General features: G+C 42.5%; 1 long non-coding RNA gene across 1 annotated transcript in view; it reads right to left on the bottom strand.

Moving 5' to 3' along the window:
- The window catches only part of LOC142831153 (uncharacterized), a 39,245-nt gene that overhangs the window by 21,398 nt on the left and 950 nt on the right, over positions 1–16,897 (bottom strand). The window lies entirely within an intron of this gene.

Raw genomic sequence — 16,897 nt, 5'->3', positions numbered from 1 at the left:
CCTGACGCTCATCCCCTCACCACCCTCTGCCCCCCATTCCCCTCAAGCCCCTGTGCCCTCACACATGACGTGCTCCAACCCCACCTTCCTCATGCCTACCCCTTCTGTCACTTCCCCCTCCAATCCCCAATGCCCTTACTCTCTCCTCTTCCAGCATCACCCTATCCCCCCTCCCACTGACACCTCCCCTCCTGCCCTTTTCCTCATTGTCTCCACTTCCCCCCTAGCATTTGTGTCTCCTCTACCCAGTCCCTTTGGTGCCTTCCCCTTTCTTCCCCCTCTCCCCTCCTCCTCCGTACAAGCCCCTTCCACTCCTTCCCCTTTATTCCTCCTCCACCCTCGCCCACCGCAAAAGATCCTTCCTTTCCCACCCCTTTCTCTTACCCCCCCTTACCTTCAGTTTCTGCGTTACAGCTTGCAGGGCTAGAGTCAGAGCCAGCCCAAGCTGCAGGGCCAGAGATGGGCACCCCCGGGATGCCGTATGGTGCTGCAGGGCCAGGCAGGGGTGCCCCCAGGGCACCGCGTGGTGCTGCAAGGTGGGATACCATGCAGTGCTTCTGGGACAGGTGGGGGCGCCCCCAGGGCACTGTGTGGTGCTGTAGGGCAGGGCGGGGGCACTCCCGGGAGCCTCAAGGGTGCCACGCCATGCTGCCGGGCTGGGCAGGGATGCTCCCGGGCACCTCAGGGTCACCGCGCCATGCTGCTGGGCCACGCAGTGCTGCCGGGCCAGGTGGGGCCCAGGGTGAAAAAATGGCTCGAGCTAGCCAGCCCGAGACATTAGGGTGTGCATGGGCACACCCGGCACACCCCGTGCACAAGCCTATGCACTGCTGTAGTGTGGACTAATGCACTATGTAGATAAGCCTGTAGTCAGTGAAAGAGAGGAAGTCAAGAAGATATACCCCTCCTACAAGAACTGTAAAAATTAAAATAGAATTCTTTATTTCAGAAGAGGACGAGGCAGGGCTGTTAATTTCAGGAGCATTTTGCTTCTGGGAATTAGGAAGGCTAAGAAGAATAGTAATTTCAAGAGCCACCATTTCAACAAAATAGCTTTCAATGGAATAGCACAGTTGCAAATCCATGTAGAATTTGGCCCAGATATTTAGCTGCACTAAGAAGCTTGATTCTTAATATTCTTATAATTCTTAATTATGTTTTCACATCTCTATCCTGAACAAAAGGATTTTATATTTTGTTTTTCTTTCAGTTTCCTAAAACAATTTATGTAAAGGATGAGAGCCATACTTACCTATACGCAGAATACACAGCTGTGTAGGGCACCCAAAAATTTGGGGCACCACTTATTCTTAATGTCCACCATCTGCCTATTCCTGTTCTGTGTCTCAGCTTCCTTAGGAAAGGATCTAGTTAACTTAAAAGTGAAGAAGCCTGCCAGACCTATTAGCCGGACACTGAACCTGTGAAAGAGCCATTCAAGTGGTAATGAAGCCATTTAACAGTCATTTGCCAGCCCCAGGTATATACCGTCAGTTTCTGAATTTACTGTGTTAGGATAGAGAATCTTAGTTTAAAATTTGTTTTAAAAATATGTCATTAATGTATTGCTGAAGATTATAAAATCACATCTCTAAAAAAATCATCCTCCCTCCTACCCTGCACCAGTTTTATAGTACTATTTAGAGCCCTATAAATCCTAAGATTTGCCCTGTGAAGGATTAAATAATATTTACAGCTCCTTAACAAACTCACACAGGATCAAATAAAGCCAACAGCACCCACTTTACAGTAGAGTGTGCCTCCTGAAAATGAGCGCATTTTATGCAAATTGTCCCAGTCAAGGTCTCCATGGGCACTATATTATACTGCAGGATTTTACCTTTACACACAGATGATATTTTATATTTCATGTCCACAAAACTGAGCATTTTGGCACAGACAATGTGACCAAAACCACTTTCCATCCTCATCCATAAAATTTGCTGGCTTCCTTGAATTTAGTTACCCAGAGAAACATACTGTACGTGAAACAAACAGTTTTAACTTGAAAGCACACTCCCACCAAATGTCTGCGTTGTTTTTTTCAAAGAGACAAGAAAGACCTCAACTCAGCTATAACATATTTCCAGGAAAAAGTCTTTGCTGGTATTGTGTAAGGCATAATTTGTTTCCTAACCAATGATGATATTTGATCAAATCTCACACTAGCATTCTTAAAAGCCTTTGAAAAACAAAATAAGCATTAACTATGTCATAGTTTGGTCCTTAATCATCTAATCAAACCCCATAAATTTTCCCTCTCTCCCCAAACTGAATTCTTGGCAGCCTTCACTGAAATAAAAAAAAAGTTAATGTAGAAGTTCAAAGCTGCGATTTATGTTTCTGATAGGTCTAAATTAATTCTTAATCTATGAAGAATAAAGAAACTATGTTTGAGATTCAGCCTGCATCCAACCATATGGTTTAAGGAGACAGTCTCTGTGATGTGTGGCTACAGAGCTTTCTGTCCCTGGAATACACACCTGAAGTTCATGCCCCCTAATGTAATTGGACAGTTTTGTTTGTGGAAATGGCCTGTTCTGCCAAATGCTGAAGTCCTTGCTTTGACAGATATATCACTTTTCCATTGTGAGTGTATTTTGAAGAGAGCTGACACATGATCAAGTTCTCTTTAATATCCTTCAGCAAACCTGACAGTTGTCCAGCAGGGTCTTGTGCTGTATCCAACTGTCAGCTATCACTGAAGCATTATGGGAGAATATACTGAGGAAAACAACAGTAAGGAGGGAAAATGTGACTTATGTTTTCTCTGCTTAGTTGGGTTAGTTTCAAACCAAGTACTTTGTATTTATTTTAACTCATAGACTTAATTAGATTCAGGTAGTACGGAACAGCAATATTTTTTGGGATTTGGGGAATTCAATGCATTTTGTGTTGTAAAGCACCAAAACCTTGTGTGTGCTCAGATCTGAGATTAGGACCATTTATTTGAAAGCAAAATGATAACAGTATTGAGGACTGTTTTCATACTAAGCTCTTCCTCAAATCTGAGGCATCAATAACTAAATTCACAGTTTACAGCTATTCAAATCATTTCTGAAAGGGACTTTCACTTTAGGAAAAAGTGATGCTTTGTACACAAACACATTTACTTGGTTAGTATTTTTATTTACCACTTGCTGTTATCAAAGATGTTTGTGCTTCAGTAGGGCTTCTTAATTCCTGTCCGGCAGCATCTACTATCTTACTTGCCATCAGAGCCAACCTTGTAATCTTCCCATCTTAAAATTCCCCCTTTTTAACCACCGTCATAACTGCACTGGGGTAACCCCCTCATGTACACAGTAGTGCAGCATGATGTGCATTTGGTTTGAAACTGAAATAGGCAGCACTGGTCTATGCTAGTGATTGGCACTGCTGCACTACATCCTTGGCTGAAGTTCCAATGTAGACAAGACCTAAGACACAAAGGTATCCCATTCATACCAGAAGCTGCAGCAAAACCCCGGGTGGAATACAAATGATACTGAAGCTCTGCATCCACAGATGATACGTTCTGAACTGAAGGATGGGTAAGTGGCCATGGTTATCCAGGTTATTCTAGTGTCCCTTTAAATGCAGCATCTAGATAACTGCCTATAACCACATTTGGGGAGCGAAGTGACATAATCTTGGTTTTAACACCACACTTACTGTATTTACTCAATCTTTTGCCTGAGGGAGTGGTTGTGGGAAATGTATAGCTCTGCCCACCCCCAGTCTGGGAGGCTATCAGACTGTCATTTGTCAGTAATTTACATGTATTGTTATATGGTTTTTGTTGTGGCAATACTCAGGGATTATGGGATGAGCGCATTTTAGCAATCTCACATTTTTTTACAAAGACTTCTGCTGTGGAAGTGACTGGAATGTCACCAATTCAGCTTAGTCAAACAAGAGACATACAAAATGGCTTTTGGCTCTAACCACTCCAGGAAACATTTGGGGAAGGCTCTTTCTTGCTGCTTTCTATCCCCCAGCTGTACAGACATCAAGAATAGATAGAAATGCCCTCTGTTCCCCCAAAGCCCATAAATCTTGCACAATCAAGACAATTAAAACATTCCCCGCTCTTTTACATTTTTCTCCCCATAGCCTAAAATCCAGTCCACTGCCTGCCCTCAAATTAACTTTTTTGTTTGTTTGTTTCAAAGTAACAGCATAAAGAACCTGTAATTAAGATCACATCAGTTTATCCTCATCTCAGATCAGTACAACCCTTCTTCATGCATTATATATAGATTTTCATTTAAAAATGCATTTGTGCAAAAGACAAACAAATCATTTGTCTTCAGATTTCATCTGTCATAACCTGGACAGGTTAGTTTGATAGTATTTTTTTAAATCCCTAAATACTCCAAAGTTTGCTTCTCCCATGTTATTGTACTAATTTGTTGACCTGTATATCTGGATTATTTCAAAATACCACTGTTTGGGCAACATAACAGAGACTGCTAGTCATTTTAGCAGAAGTAGGGTTAGAATAATAGAAAAAAACAGGAGAGGTAACCAATGCTTCCTGTAAGCATTTATGGCTGCCTATTCCTATTGCAGGTTAGAATTCTTTAGTTCTTCTGCAATAGGCTAAAAATGAGTCAATATGGGGGAACATGCAACAGCACCCAGCTGACATGAAACAGTTCAGTAAGTTGAGATGAAATTTTACTTCAGCTGTGGTCACATTGCTGTTTACTTTTTGTAAACAGACATGCTAGCAAGATTTGTTTAATCATAAACTTCAATCTGTTTCATGACTAAACACAATCCATTTCAGCAGGAAGTACGATTAGTTTATTAAAGGTTAGGTCCCCAATTAGAGAAGAAAGACATTACCACATGATTAAATTCACCTCTGGGCATAGGGTTAGCAACAGGCCTATGCACTATGTTAGTCCTACTCAGGGCCTATTTTGAGGTCCTGAGAATGATTTAAGGATCACCCAGGCCTTGTGCTGCCTCTTTGCACTGTCACAAGGCTGAATTTCACCCACATTCATATAACAAGGGAATACGTATCAGCAAGCAGTTGACATGAAATATGCAGACTCAAATTTGCTTGCAAAATGTATTTGAACAGTTGCCAACAAGTCATGGTCTGTTTAGAGACAATTCATAGTAGAAGAAAAGGGTTAGAAGAACTCTAAAAATGCTTGTGAACTGTCTGTCTAGGTCTAGTTTGGACAGTTTGAGGCTGCTGTTCATTAATAATGGGTGAAGTCACAAGGACTGATGATTTCCTTTAGTTACGCACCCAAAATTTCCAATACTTATATAGTTCCCTTTCCAACTCAGGGGCTTCAGAGAAGCAGCTCTCACAGAGAGGCTGTGTCCAGACTCAGGGTTTTTTTCGGGAAAAGTAGCCTTTTTCCGAAAAAACTTCACCTGCGTCTAGACTGCAGCCGCGTTCTTTCGAAATTAAATCGAAAGAACGCGGCTTTTCTTTCGACGGCGGTAAACCTCATTTCACGAGGAAGAACGCCTTCTTTCGAAAGTGCTTCTTTCGAAAGAAGGCATTCTTGAATGTAAATAGGGCTTCTTCGAAAGAGAGCATCCAGACTCACTGGGTGCTTTCTTTCGAAAAAGCGGCTTGCTCTTTCGAAAGTTCCGCGTGCAGTCTAGACGCTCTCTTTCGAAAGAGGCTCTTTCAAAAGTATCTTTCGAAAGAGCCTCTTTCGAAAGAGGCTTGCAGTCTAGACATAGCCAGACTGAGAGTGCAGCTGAGAATGCCAGCTTGACCTGTGCTGAAGGGACACACATAAAGTCAGAGGCTGCGTCTAGACTGGCGGTCGCTTTTGCGGAAAAACTTGCCAGCTGTCTATACTGGCCGCTTGATTTTGCGCAAAAGCACTGACGTTCTACTGTCCGAAATCAGTGCTTGTTGCGCAAATGCTTTGATGTTCCCGTTCGGGCAAAAGCCCTTTTCCGGAGATGCTTTTGCGCAAAAGGGCCAGTGTAGACAGCTAAAAACTGTTTTGCGCAAAAAAGCCCCGATGGCGAAAATGGCTATCGGGGCTTTCTTGCACAAAACCGCATCTAGATTGGCACGGATGCTTTTCCGCAAAAAGTGGTTTTGCGGAAAAGCGTCCGTGCCAATCTAGATGCTCTTCTCCGCAAATGCTTTTAAAGGAAAAACTTTTCCGGTAAAAGCATTTGTGGAAAATCATGCCAGTCTAGACATAGCCATAGAGTTTATGGCCAAATGAGAACACAAGATTATCTAGATTGACCCTCTGTATTCCAGAGGCCACCAACATTACCCAGCACCACTCTAACCCAACAACACACACAGCTTGTAGGGACTGGGTCAGGAACCTCACTGGTATGCCGGGTGATCCCAAAAGCTTACATATAGCTGGGCTAGGTGAACTGAGCCTGGCAAAGACTATATGGGCAAAGAGAGAACTGGTTGCTGGGAGTCAAACTGGTGGAGATCCAGCCTGAATCACTCTCTGGACTAGAAGGAAAAACGTCCGTTTTGATTCTCTGTTGAACACCAACCCAGCCTCAGCAGCTCCATAATGCAAACACCAAGCCCAGCGTGGAAAGAAAACCAGCTGAGCCCTGTCAGAATCCCCAGCAAAGTGTGAGTGGGCGGCTGGGGATTAAGTTTGCTGGAGACGCCAACCAGCTGGAAGGGAGAAGTTTTAGCCTCCCAGGAAGAAACAGCCCCACCACCTGGAGAAAACTTATGGTGCAGGATTTCTCATTGTAGTCATTTAATTTGTGGGCTTTTAGTTGTGAATAAAATATTGTAAAGGTAATGGGGGTGTTACTGGTTTATGCACCTGTTATTAGGTGGAGGCATCAAACATTAAGGATCTATTGGTCCTAAAGAGGGACTCATGAACTCCCTGAAGAAGGAAGAGGAATAATGGTTCTACTACCCTGGGGAATCAGGGTGTCCCAGAAGGGGGTTTTAAGTTTTATTAAAACATTATCCAAGCTACATCAGCTGTGTTTTAGCGCTCATATACAATTTGGGAAACCCAGCTGGAACAGACTCTCTCACAATATTTGGTGTCTCTTTTTCTAGTCTTAATCCAAACCAGAAATTACAAAGCCAAAAAAAATATGCTGGGGAATTATTCAACTAAACTATTTTTAACCTTTTTTAAAAAATTGCAATGATTTATAGGTGCAAACTCAAGTAATCTGAGCCAAGCCTGTTTCTGTGGTCAACTAGCAAATACCTGCCTAGCGTCTGCTTTAAGATGTAGAAAGAATACTGGAATAAAATGATACATTGAAAAAACTCAATGAGTACAGAAATGCACAGTTGTAGTTATTTTATTAATAAAATGTTTGGTCGAGAAAATTGTGTTGACTCAAGATCAATTGTAACAAAAAGATAATGTAAGCAATCATCTAAAAGATGCCAAATATTGTTAAAGAGGAATTAAAATAAATGTAGAATGTATTTTATGAAACTTTCAGACTCTTTGTCTTTTGATGGTTAGGCACACACATCAATGGAACATTTGTCATAACCTACTAGTTCAGTTTTTAGTGATGTCCTCTCACAAGTACCTGCATTTGTGAAGTGTTATGACCACTTCAGAATTACCAGTTTTGCATGAATATCTGATTTATGAGCAATCTGTTAAATATTTGAATGAGATCTGCTTACGTATACTAATCCATGTGAAAAAATGATGTTCTCCTGAAATGGCAGGGGTTAGGTTATGTTAACTTATCTTGCCTGTGTGAAAAGAAACATGCTGTTATCAAAGCGAAATTTGTTAACAATTTGGAGGTTATGTGCTAAACAGAAGTTCTCTGGATCATTTGCTTGCCATTCTGTGCTGGTTCTTCACGTTTATAATTATTAGCTGCAGTTAGACTAACTTTATCATAGTGGCGTGGAAAAATGTGAAATCAAAACTGCAGTACATTGTTTGATATTAAAGCTCAAGCTTTCAAATAGCAACACTTGACCTGACAGCATGGCATGCACAGCACTGCAGATCTTTTCTATAATTCAGCTACTGAAAGCTACTAACTTCCATTTCCAAGTGGTTTTAATACTGACACTCTGCAATTTTTCCACAGCAGAAACCTAAAGCATTTTCCAAGTATTAAGTCCCGCAAAGAGAGTGTGTGTGGTGGGGAGGGGAATAAATGGAGTATGGAAAGAGGAAGGAAGTAGAGAAAGGCAAAGAGCAGAATGAGGAAAAGGGTGATTGGGGACTCCTTATTGAGAAGAATAGATAGGCCTGTAACCAGAGCTGATCCAGAGAATAGAAGGGTGTGCTGTCTGCCAGGTGCTAAGATACGAGATGTGGAACTGAGGTTGAAGAGAATTATTAAGGGAGCAGGAAGGAATCCATTGATCATCCTTCATGTAGGAACAAATGATACGGCTAGAATCTCGCTGGAACGAATTAAGGGAGACTATGCTAGGCTGGGGAGGATGCTCAAGGAAATTGAGGCTCAGGTGATCTTTAGTGGGATTCTGCCTGTTCCTAGAGAAGGGAAACAAAGATGTGACAGGATTATGATGATCAATAGATGGCTTAGGCAGTGGTGCTATAGGGCTTTGGGATGTATTGTCACTGGGAGGCATTTATGGACAGAGGACTGTTCTCTAGAGATGGACTTCACCTAAGTAGGGAGGGAAATCGACTTCTAGGATGGAGGCTGGCTCAACTTATTAAGAGAGCTTTAAACTAGGAATTTGGGGGAGACAGTTGGGAGATGCCAAGGTAATCTCTACGCCAGATTTTAACACTGAGAGGGAGGAAAATGAAGTAAGAAAGGAGATAGCTGGGGGTAGGAGAATGAACATGAGGAAGGGTGGGGTGGATACTAGTCTAATAGGTCATATTGGAGGTATAACTTCTGTGCCAAATTGGGTAAAGAATGTGAATGAGGCCAAACAGCAAAAATTAAGATGTTTGTACACCAATGCGAGGAGCCTAGGTAACAAAAAGGAGGAACTAGAGCTATTGGTCCAGGAAGTGAAACCAGATATTATAGGAATAACAGAAACATGGTGGAATACTAGGCATGACTGGAGTACAGGTATTGAAGGGTATGTGCTGTTTAGGAAAGACAGAAATAAGGGTAAAGGTGGTGGAGTCGCATTGTATATCAAAGATGAGGTAGATTGTAAAGAAATAAAAAGTGATGGAATGGAGAAGACAGAGTCCGTTTGGCTTATTAAGTTTGCAGATGATACCAAACTGGGTGGGGTTGCAACTTCTTTGGAGGATAGGGACATAATTCAAAATGACCTTAGCAAGTTAGAGAAATGGTCAGAGGTAAACAGGATGAGGTTTAATAAAGAGAAATGCAAAGTGCTCCACTTAGGAAGGAACAATCAGTTCCATACATACAAGATGGGAAGAGACTGTCTAGGAAGGAGCATAGCAGAAAGGGATCTAGGGGTCATAGTGGACCACAAGTTGAATATGAGTCAACAGTGTGATGCTGTTGCAAAAAAAGCAAATATGATTCTAGGTTGTATCAACAGGTGTGTTGTAAGCAAAACTCGTGAAGTCATTCTGCCGCTCTACTCTGCGCTAGTTAGGCCTCAGCTGGAGTACTGTGTCCAGTTCAGGGCGCCACATTTCAAGAAAGATGTGGAGAAATTGGAAAGGGTACAGAGAAGAGCGACAAGAATGATTAAAGGTCTAGAGAACATGACCTATGAAGCCAGGCTTCATGAACTGGGCTTGTTTAGTTTGGAAAAAAGAAGATTAAGGGGGGACATGATAGCGGTTTTCAAATATCTAAAAGGGTGTCACAAGGAGGAAGGAGAAAATTTGTTCCTCTTGGTTTCTGAGGACAGGACAAGGAGTAATGGGCTTAAAGTGCAGCAGGGGAGGTTTAGATTGGACATTAGGAAAAAATTCCTAACTGTCAGGGTGGTCAAATATTGGAATAAATTGCCAAGGGAGGTGGTGGAATCTCCCTCTCTGGAGATATTTAAGAACAGGTTAAATAGACATCTGTCAGGGATGGTGTAGGTGGAGCTTGGTCCTGCCTTGAGGGTGGGGGGCTGGACTCGATGACCTCTTGAGGTCCCTTCCAGTCCTATTATTCTATGATTCTATGAAAAGGGAAAAAATTTATAGGCAGGTGTGTTAGACCAAGCTGGATGAGCAAGCATCTCAGAGAGGTGATTAAGGAAAAGCAGAAAGCATATAAGGAGTGGAAAATGGGAGGGATCAGTAAAGAAAGCTACCTTATTGAGGTTAGAGCATGTAGGGATAAAGTGAGAAAGGCTAAAAGTCAGGTAGAGATGGACCTTGCAAAGGGAATTAAAACCAATAGTAAAAGGTTTTATAGCCATATAAATAGGAAAAAAACAAAAAAAGAAGAAGTAGGACCACTAATTACTAAGGATGGAGTGGAGGTTAAGGATAATCTAGGAATGGCCCAATATTTGAACAAATACTTTGCTTCAGTCTTTAATGAGGCTAATGAAGATCTTAGGGATAATGGTAAGTTAACAAATGGGACTGAGGATAAGGAGGTAGATATTACCATATCCGAGGTGAAAGCCAAACTTGAACAGCTTAATGGGAGTAAATCGGGGGGGCCAGATGGTCTTCATCCAAGAATATTAAAGGAACTGGCACATGAACTTGCAAGTCCATTAGCAAAATTTTTAATAAATCTCTAAACTCAGGGGTTGTACCATTTGACTGAAGAATTGCTAATATAGTTCCGATTTTTAAGAAAGGGGAAAAAAAGCGACCCGGGTAACTATAGGCCTGTTAGTTTGACATCTGTACTATGTAAGATCCTGGAAAAAATTTTGAAGGAGAAAGTAGTTAGAGACATTCAGGCTAATGGCAATTGGGACAAATTACAACATGGTTTTACAAAAGGTAGATCATGCCAAACCAACCTGATCTCCTTTTTTGAGAAAGTAACAGATTTTTTAAATAAAGGAAATGCAGTGGATCTAATCTACCTTGACTTTAGTAAGGCATTTGATACAGTACCACATGGGGAATTATTGGTTAAATTGGAAAAGGAAGGGTATGTCTACACTACAACGTTAATTCGAACTTAGTTCGAATTAGTTAATTCGAACTAAGCTAATTCGAACTAACGGATCCAGACTAAAAAACTAGTTCAAATTAGCGTTTTGCTAATTCGAACTAGCATGTCCACATTAAGTGGACCCTGAACCGGGCTTAAGGATGGCCGGAAGCAGTGCCGGCAGGGCATCAGAGAAGAACTTAGAGCGTGGAGATGCTTTCTCAGGCTAGCTGAGGGCTGTGCTTAAAGGGTCCCGACCCCCACCCCGGACAGACAGTTCTCAGGGGTGCCCTGCTTGCAAAGCAGTCCTGGCTTGGATTGCCCGGACTACCCACACTGGGCACATCACACCACTCGGCCATCAGCCCGGCTGCACTTGCCGCAGGCTGCCATCTGGGGAGAGGGGGCAATTGGGGGGCTGCAGGAGAGCTTCCACCCCCAGAAGCCTGCAGAACCAGCCCAGTCCTCCCCATTGGGGGCTCGTGACCCATTCCTCCCTCACCTCCTTCCACTTACCCTTCCCTAGCCCCTCTTCTTGATGTACAAAATAAAGATAACGTGTCTTCCAAAATGGAATCTGTCTTTATTGAACAAAACTGGGGGAGACTGGGAAAAGGAGGTGGGAGAGGGGAAGAGAGAGGCTGGGAGAGGGGAGGGCAACTAAAATGATCAGGGGTTGGGAACAGGTCCCATATGAAGAGAGGCTAAAGAGACTGGGACTTTTCAGCTTAGAAAAGAGGAGACGGAGGGGGGACAGGATAGAGGTCTCTAAAAGCATGAGTGGGGTGGAGAGGGTGCATACAGAAAAGTTCTTCATTAGTTCCCATAAAGAAGGACTAGAGGACACCAAAGGAAAGGAATGGGTAGCAGGCTTCAAATTAGTAACAGAAAGTTGTTCTTCACAAAGCAAAGAGTCAACCTGTGGAACTCCTTGCTGCAGGAGGCTGTGAAGGCTAGAACTAGAACAGAGTTTAAAGGGAAGTGAGATCAAGTCATGGAGGCTGGGTCCATGGAGTGGTATTAGCCAGGGGGTAGGAGTGGTGTCCCTGCCCAAGATTTGTGGAAGGCTGGAGAGGGATGGCATGAGACAAATGGCTTGGTCACTGTCTTCGGTCCATCCTCTCCAGGGTCCCTAGGGTTGGCCGCTGTCGGCAGACAGACTACTACTGGGCTAGATGGACCTTTGGTCTGACCCAGTACGGCCATTGTAAGCTCAGGGCTCAGGGTCAGGGGCCTCAGTGGACCCCCTTGATTCTCTTGCACACCTGCTCCTGGGTGGCCAGGCTGGCAGCTCTCCTGCCCTACATGGCCACTTTCCTGTGCCTAGTGCGGAGATCGTGGACAAGGTCCACGATGTCTGCACTAGCCCAGGCAGGTGCCCGCCTTTTGCGGTCCCGGGCAAGCTCCCGGGAGCTGCCAGCCTGGTCCCGGGAAGAGGGGGAGGGCTGGGGGGCATCAGGTGGGTGGCTCGATCCGTGCCAGGTGCAGGGTCTGCTGGCTGGGTGCTGGTAGGCTTGCACCTGGCACGGGCACCGTAGCCAGCCCGTGCCCCTTTAAGTGGTCCGGGGCCGGGAGGGGGCAGAAGAGTTTCCCTGGTGTTGGCCAGAGTGGCCACCAGGGAAAGCTGGGGAGGGCTAGCCTCCCACTAGTTCGAATTAAGGGGCTACACACCCCTTAATTCAAACTAGCTAGTTCGAACTAGGCTTAATCCTCGTAAAATGAGGTTTTCCTAGTTCAAACTAAGCGCTCTGTTAGTTCGAATTAAATTCGAACTAATGGAGCGCTAGTGTAGCGCCTATGAAAGTTAGTTCGAACTAACAACCGTTAGTTCGAACTAACTTTGTAGTGTAGACATACCCATAGGGATTAATATGAAAGTTGAGAGGTGGATAAGCAACTGGTTAAAGGGGAGACTACAGCGGGTCATACTGAAAGGTGAACTGTCAAGTTGGAGGAAGGTTACTAGTGGAGTTCCTCAGGGATCAGTTTTGTGGCCAATTTTATTTAATCTTTTTATTGCTGATCTTGGCACCAAAAGTGGAAGTGTCCTAATAAAATTTGCAGATGACACAAAGTTGGGAGCTATTGCCAATTCAGAAAAGGATCGGGATATCATATAGGAAGATCTGGATGATCTTGTAAATTGGAGTGATAGCAATAGGATGAAATTTAATAGTGAGAATTGTAAGGTTATGCATTTAGGGATTAATAACAAGAATTTTAGTTATAAGCTGGGGACACATCAGTTGGAAGTAACGGAAGAGGAGAAGGACCTCGGAGTCCTGGTTGATTATAGAATGACTATGAGCCGCCATTGTGACATGGCCGTGAAAAAGGCTAATACGATCTTGAGATTTATTAGGTGAGGTATTTCCAGTAGGGATAAGGAGGTGTTAGTGCCATTATACAAGACATTGGTGAAACCCCATTTGGAATACTGTGTGCAGTTCTGGTCTCCCATGTTTAAGAAGGATGAATTCAAACTGGAACAGGTACAAAGAAGGGCCACTAGGATGATCCGAGGAATGGAAAACCTGTCTTATGAAAGGAGACTCAAAGAGCTTGGCTTGTTTACTTTAACCAAAAGAAGGATGAGGGGGGACATGATTGCACTTTTTAAATATATTAGAGGGATAAATACCAGGGAGGGAGAGGAATTATTTAAGTTTAATACCAATGTGGACACAAGAACAAATGGATATAAGATGGCTAGTAGGAAATTTAGACTTGAGATTAGACGAAGGTTTCTAACCATTAGAGGAGTGAGGTTCTGGAACGGCCTTCCAAGGGAAGTAGTGGGGGCAAAAGATCTATCTGGTCTCAAGATTAAACTAGATGGGTTTATGAAAGGGATGGTTTGATGAGATAACATGATCTTTGTAACTAATTGACCATTCATTATCAGTGGGAAATAGGTCAGTGGAGGGATGATAGGAGTTACTATAGAGAACTTTCTGGGTGTCTGGCTGATGAGTCTTGCCCACATGCTCAGGGTTTAGTTGATCGCCATATTTGGGGTCGGGAAGGAATTTTCCTCCAGGGTAGATTGGCAGAGGCCCTGGAGGTTTTTCGCCTTCCTCTGTAGCATGGGGTAAAGATCACAGCTAGAGGATTCTCTGCATCTTGGGGTCTTCAAAGTATTTGAAGGCTTCAATAACTAAGATATAGGTGAGAGGATTATTCTAGGAGGGGTGGGTGAGATTTTGTGGCCTGCACTGTGCAGGGGGTCAGACTAGATGATCATAATGGTCTCTTCTGACCTTAAAGTCTATGAGTCTATAAAGAGAAAATGTAAAGAGGACAGAGAATGGAAGGATTCTAGATAAAGAGAACTGAGACTGGAGCGGTGGGGACAGATTCCCTATATGAGAGTGGTAGGCAAATAACACATAATGGTGCAGAAATGTATTTACAATAAGTTCTCCAAAGTTCACATGCTTATCTGAAGTTTAATAGACCTGTTTTCAGCCCAACTAGATCTGTTCCCTGCCCTTCTCAGTCCCGCCTTTTCTTTCCCCCAGTGCCTGTGGACTAATCTGGTTCCTTTTCCTTTGGCCATAAGACTACAAGCTGCTGTATCCTTTCTCCTCCACTCCTCCATAAAAACAGTTCTTTTTGTTCTCCATTTCCTTCTAACCTCCAGTCCTTTGCTGATAACTCTGTTTCACTGGTTCTTACTCATTTTTCCTTCATGATTTATGGTGGAGTTGATTATATACAACTCCCAAATATACACAATGGGAACATGAAATCAAAAGTGTTGCACTATGGCCTGTCTTGACATAATTTCCTGCTAAGATTCTGTCCTGTGAAGAGAGCTAATCATAGAATGCTGCTGTTATATCTTGTCTGAGATCTATTCTTGGGCAGTTCTAGTCCTCGGTGCTTAGGGGAATAGTAGTGACTTTCCCACTACGAACTTTTCCAGGAATTTTTCAACAATGCCAGCTGTTACAATTACACATCAACCTAATTATATTTTACATCTATTATACCAAATATACATCGAGGTAATATTTTTTAGGTAGGGCACAAATGTTCCCTGACATGTTTATGTGTCCTAATACTTTATATATAACTTTCACTATGCAAAACACTCCATTTAATCAATGCTTAACCAGGACAAACACCTGATTGGAACACCACCCCAGGGAACTGGTTTAGCTAATGATAATGAATGGCAATGACTGCTGCATAACTGGGACAGGATTTTTCAGAAAAGTTCACCTGAATTTGACCAGTGCCCAGGGATTAATGGGTGTAGTATTCTAATTGCTTTGCCTTTAAATATAGAAATATCTAATTAAAGATTAAAAGAAAAAGTAATAAGAATGGAGCATAACATTTATCATTTCATCTGATTTTTTTTTTATTTTGCTAAACAATTTGATTCCTGCAAGCTGAAGAAAGATATATTGAGCAATATGACATGGGCCCACCTCAGGCATCTATGGCTTTATTTTCCGAATTGCTGAGTGCCTACTGCTTCCATTTGGCTCAACTCATGTGTACCCATGACTTATTTTTGGCAACAGAATATATAGACACCCAAATTCAGCGGACACTTTTTAAAATTTGATTGTATAAAGCCTGATTATGCACAGAAATCAAGTAATTAGCTAATTAAATATGAAAATTTGTGCCTGCAAAGCACAGAGACCACCATTTATTGTAGATGTGAAATTGTGTACATATAACTGAAGGCTGAGTAAAGATCCCTTAAAAATCAGTCCTGAAGTGCTGAAGGAAGCAGTACCCAAAGTTGCTAAGTTCTATGGAAACTGCTGATTTGACTAGAATGTGCATTATTCTAATGAATTGTGCCTGTAATTCTATCATCTGGAACAATTGTGTGTGTAAATAATGTCTGGGGGGATACTTCTTGCCTATACTATGCTACCTAACACTCTGAAAGAGAATGGAGGGCAAAGTATTTCAGTAACATATGCACCTCACCAGAAGGGGAAGGACGAGAATTCTGTTTTCCAAACAGATTTAAGTATTTAAAGTGTAAGAACATTCAAACAAACCACGGATAAGCACCACAATTTGGGAAAGGAGGTATAGCCAAGCTGTGCAAGGTGCCTGGCCTCAAGCCTTGTAACTTAACACTTAACACTACTTTATTTTCTAATGACTCTCATCCTAATAAATACCAGAACAATTAACATTTCATCAATTGTAAATATTAAATGCTTAGGGCCCTGTCATTTTTTTATCAAATCCTGATCTCCCTTTTCTATCAGCTCTTGAATTATATAACAGCATATAATAACCTTCTGACTGATTTTATTTCTGTTGATTTTATTTAACATCCTGGTGTTTCAGCCACAACATTTATAGCATTTTCCTTTGTACACTTAATGACTACGTCTAGACTGGCATGATTTTCCGGAAATGCTTTTAACGGAAAAGTTTTCCGTTAAAAGTATTTTCAGAAAAGAGCGTCTAGATTGGCACGGACACTTTTCCTCAAAAGCACTTTTTGCGGAAAAGCGTCCGTGGCCAATCTAGACGCTCTTTTGCACAAAAAAGCCCCGATGGCCATTTTCACGATCGGGGCTTTTTTGCACAAAACAAATCTCAGCTGTCTACACTGGCCCTTTTGCTCAAAAGCTTTGCGCAAAAGGGACTTTTGCCTGAACGGGAGCAGCATAGTATTTCCGCAAAAAGCACTGATTTCTTACAGTAGGAAGTCAGTGCTTTTGCGGAAATTCAAGCGGCCAGTGTAGACGGCTGGCAAGTTTTTCCGGAAAAGCGGCTGATTTTCCAGAAAAACTGGCCAGTCTAGACATAGCCAATATTTTCTCTCATGAATATTATTGTTCCTTTTTCTTGCCTTATTTTGCAGCTCATTCCTTTAAGGAAAGCCAGGCAAAGCCACCTCTATTTCCTTTGTAAGTAT

Source organism: Pelodiscus sinensis, chromosome 12 (assembly GCF_049634645.1).
Source record: "Pelodiscus sinensis isolate JC-2024 chromosome 12, ASM4963464v1, whole genome shotgun sequence".
Taxonomy (NCBI): Eukaryota; Metazoa; Chordata; order Testudines; family Trionychidae; genus Pelodiscus; species Pelodiscus sinensis.
The sequence above is the reverse complement of the archived record's forward strand: the minus strand, read 5'-3'. Positions and strand labels throughout refer to the sequence as shown.